The sequence below is a fragment of the Arachis stenosperma genome, chromosome 10 (assembly GCF_014773155.1).
Source record: "Arachis stenosperma cultivar V10309 chromosome 10, arast.V10309.gnm1.PFL2, whole genome shotgun sequence".
In the NCBI taxonomy this organism is placed as follows: Eukaryota; Viridiplantae; Streptophyta; class Magnoliopsida; order Fabales; family Fabaceae; genus Arachis; species Arachis stenosperma.
Window position 1 is genome coordinate 28,850,456 of NC_080386.1, and position 4,416 is coordinate 28,854,871.

A 4,416-nucleotide genomic window follows, 5' to 3' on the forward strand; every position below is an offset into this window, starting at 1 on the left:
ATGATGATCTGTTGAAGTCTGGCTGGCTGAGAAGCCATGTCTAATCTTATTGGACCGAGGTTTCAACCTATCATCACAAGAGCTTGTTGATTTCTATCAATCCTGCTATTGGAGCAATGATCTGCTAAGGCTTGGCTGGCCATTGGCCATGTCTAGTGTTTTGGACCGAAGCTTTCTTTGAAAGCTTGGCTGGCTGTGAAGCCATGTCTAATTCCTGGACCGGAGTCTTAGACTAACATTGCAATGATTCCTGGAATCCAAATTGAGAATTCTGAAACCTTTATTTTCTATTTTCATATAATTTTCGAAAAAGCACAAAAAAAATTATAAAAATCATAAAAACCAAAAATATTTTAGGTTTCTTGTTTGAGTCTAGTGTCTGATTTTAAGTTTGGTGTCTTGCATGCATTGTTTAATTGATCTTGGTTCTATTTTCAAGTCAATAGTACAGGGAACTGAAGATTCAGAACATGCAGCAGAGGAATTACACAGAAAAAGCTGGGTGTTCAAAACGCCCAGTGAAGAAGGACAGACTGGCATTTAAACGCCAGCCAGGGTGCCTGGTTGGGCGTTTAACGCCCAAAAAGGTAGTGCATTGGGCGTTAAACGCCAGAATGTGCACCATTCTGGGCGTTTAACGCCAGGATGGCACAAGGGGGAGGATTTTGTTTTCAAAATCAATTTTTTTTTAAGTTTTCAAAGTTTTTCAAAATCAAATCATATCTTTTCAATCAAATGTTTTCAAAATCAATTTCTTTCCTTTTTCAAAGATACTTACTAACAATTAATGATTTGATTGAACATTTTAAGTATGTTGCCTTTTCTGTTGAGAAAGGTTTAATGTTTGAATCATATCTTTTCTTGTTAGGCAAGTCATTATTTTTTAAAATCAAATCTTTTTAAAATTGTTTTCAAATCATATCTTTTCAATCATATCTTTTTAAAAAAGCATAATTTTTTTTATCATATCTTTTTAATCACATATTTTTCAAAACAGTTTTTAATCATATCTTTTTTATTTCTAATTTCAAAATCTTTTTCAAAAAAATTACTTAATTTCTTTCCCACTCTTGATTTTCGAAAATCAATTAAAGTTTTTCAAAAATGTTTTCAAAATATTTCACTTGATTTTCGAAAATTTCTTCCTCTCTTCCCACATCCTTCTATTTATGGAGTACCACTCCTTCTCAATGCACAATTCGAACTCTATCTAATTAAGTTCGAATTCTTCTACCTCTTCTTTCTATTTTTCTGTTCCTCTGACACCTCAAGGAATCTCTATACTGTGACATAGAGGATTCCATATTTTCTTGTTCTCTTCTCTTTCATATGAGCAGGAACAAAGACAAAGGCATTCTTGTTAAAGCTGACCCTGAACCTGAAAGGACCTTAAAGCGAAAGCTAAGAGAAGCTAAGGCACAACTCTCTGTAGAGGACCTAACCGAATTCTTCAAAGAAGAAGAAACCATGGCAGCCGAAAACAACAACAATGCAAACAATGCAAGGAAGGTGCTGGGTGACTTTACTGCACCTACTCCCGACTTCTATGGGAGAAGCATCTCTATCCCTGCCATTGGAGCAAACAACTTTGAGCTTAAGCCTCAATTAGTTTCTCTAATGCAACAGAATTGCAAGTTCCATGGACTTCCATTGGAAGATCCTCATCAGTTCTTAGCTGAATTCTTGCAAATCTGTGACACTGTCAAGACTAATGGGGTTGACCCTGAGGTCTACAGACTTATGCTATTCCCTTTTGCTGTAAGAGACAGAGCTAGGACATGGTTGGACTCACAACCTAAAGAAAGCCTGGACTCATGGGAAAAGCTAGTCAATGCCTTCTTGGCAAAGTTCTTTCCACCTCAAAAATTGAGTAAGCTTAGAGTGGAAGTCCAAACCTTCAGACAGAAGGATGGAGAATCCCTCTATGAAGCTTGGGAAAGATACAAACAATTGATCAGAAAATGTCCATCTGACATGCTTTCTGAATGGAGCATCATAGGTATTTTCTATGATGGTCTCTCTGAACAATCCAAGATGTCTTTGGATAGCTCTGCTGGAGGATCTCTTCATCTGAAGAAGACGCCTACAGAAGCTCAAGAGCTAATTGAAATGGTTGCAAACAACCAATTCATGTACACTTCTGAAAGGAATCCTGTGAACAATGGGACAAGTCAGAAGAAAGGAGTTCTTGAGATTGATACTCTGAATGCCATTCTGGCTCAGAACAAGATATTGACTCAACAAGTCAATTTGATTTCTCAAAGTCTGTCTGGAATGCAAAATGCACCAAGCAGTACTAAGGATGCTTCATCTGAGGAAGAAGCTTATGATCCTGAGAACCCTTCAATGGAAGAGGTGAATTACCTGGGAGAACCCTATGGAAACACCTATAATTCTTCATGGAGAAATCATCCAAATTTCTCATGGAAGAATCAAGAGAGACCTCAACAAGGTTTCAATAACAATAATGGTGGAAGAAACAGGTTTAGCAATGGCAAGCCTTTTCCATCATCTTCTCAGCAACAGACAGAGAGTTCTAAGCAGAACACCTCTGACTTAGCAACCATGGTCTCTGATCTAATCAAAACCACTCAAAGTTTCATGACTGAAACAAGATCCTCCATTAGGAATTTGGAGGCACAAGTGGGACAGCTGAGCAAGAAAGTTACTGAACTCCCTCCTAGTACTCTCCCTAGCAATACAGAAGAAAATCCAAAAGGAGAGTGCAAGGCCATCAACATGGCCGAATTTGGAGAGGAGGGAGAGGAAGTGAACGCCACTGAGGAAGACCTCAATGGGCGTGCACTGACCTCCAATGAGTTCCCTAATGAGGAACCATGAGAATCTGAGGCTCAAAATGAGACCATAGAGATTCCATTGGACTTACTTCTGCCTTTCATGAGCTCTGATGAGTATTCTTCCTCTGAAGAGGATGAGTATGTCACTGAAGAGCAAGTTGCTAAATACCTTGGAGCAATCATGAAGCTAAATGACAAGTTATTTGGAAATGAGACTTGGGAGGATGAACCTCCTTTGCTCACCAAAGAACTGGATAACTTGTCTAGGCAGAAATTACCTCAAAAGAGACAAGATCCTGGGAAGTTTTCAATACCTTGTACCATAGGCACCATGACCTTCAAAAAGGCTCTGTGTGACTTAGGGTCAAGTGTAAACCTCATGCCCCTCTCTGTAATAGAGAAACTAGGGATCTTTGAGGTGCAAGCTGCAAGAATCTCACTAGAGATGGCAGACAATTCAAGAAAACAAGCTTATGGAGTTGTAGAGGATGTTCTGGTAAAAGTTGAAGACCATTACATCCCTACTGATTTCATAGTCCTAGAGACTGGGAAATGCATGGATGAATCTATCATCCTTGGCAGACCCTTCCTAGCCACAGCAAAGGCTGTGATTGATGTTGATGGAGGTGAACTGATCATTCAAGTGAATGAAGAATCCTTTGTGTTTAAGGCTCAAGGATACCCCTCTGTCACCATGGAGAGGAAGCATGAAGAGCTTCTCTCAAATCAGAGTCAAGCAGAGCCCCCACAGTCAAACTCTAAGTTTGGTGTTGGGAGGCCACAACCAAACTCTAAGTTTGGTGTTGGAGGTTCCAACTTTGCTCTGAGCATTTGTGAGGCTCCATGAGAGCCCTCTGTCAAGCTACTGACATTAAAGAAGCGCTTGTTGGGAGGCAACCCAATGTTATATTTTATCTACTTTCTTTTGTTATTTTATGTTTTTTGTAGGTTGATGATCATAAGAAGTCACAAAATCAATTGAAAAAGCAAAAACAGAATGAAAAACAGGAAGAAAAACAGCACACCCTGGAGGAAGAACCTACTGGCGTTTAAACGCCAGTAAGGCTAGCAGGTGGGCGTTTAACGCCCAGTCTGGCACCATTCTGGGCGTTTAACGCCAGAAAGGGGCACCAGACTGGCGTTAAACGCCAGGAAAGGGCAAGAACCTGGCGTTAAACGCCAGAAATGGGTACCAGCCCGGCGTTTAACGCCAGATTTGGCACAAAACGCAAATTTTCTTGCCACTTGGTGTAGGGATGACTTTTCCTTGACACCTCAGGATCTGTGGACCCCACAGGATCCCCACCAACCCCACCACTCTCTCTTCTTCTTCACCCATTCACCAATCACCTCAATACCTCTTCCTCAAAAAAAAAAAAAAACCTTCACCTATCAAATCCCATCTTTCTCTTCACCACTCACATCCATCCTTCATAAAACCCCACCTACCTCACCCTTCAAATTCAAACCACTTTCCTTCCCAAACCCACCCATACATGACCAAACCATGAGCCTCCCTCTCCTATATAAACCCTTCTTCTCCCCTTCATTTTTACACAACCTAAACACCACTTCTCCCCCTATTTGGCCGAAAACAAAGCCATTCCCTTCTTCCTCG

The 4,416-nt window shown here is 40.4% G+C and overlaps 1 non-coding gene across 1 annotated transcript; it reads right to left on the reverse strand.

Moving 5' to 3' along the window:
• Positions 1–1,872: 1,872 nt before the first annotated feature.
• LOC130958394 (small nucleolar RNA R71) lies at positions 1,873–1,976 on the reverse strand. Its single transcript, XR_009077518.1, has one exon. It is a non-coding gene; the product is annotated as a small nucleolar RNA R71 (small nucleolar RNA).
• Between the last annotated feature and the right edge of the window lie 2,440 nt (positions 1,977–4,416).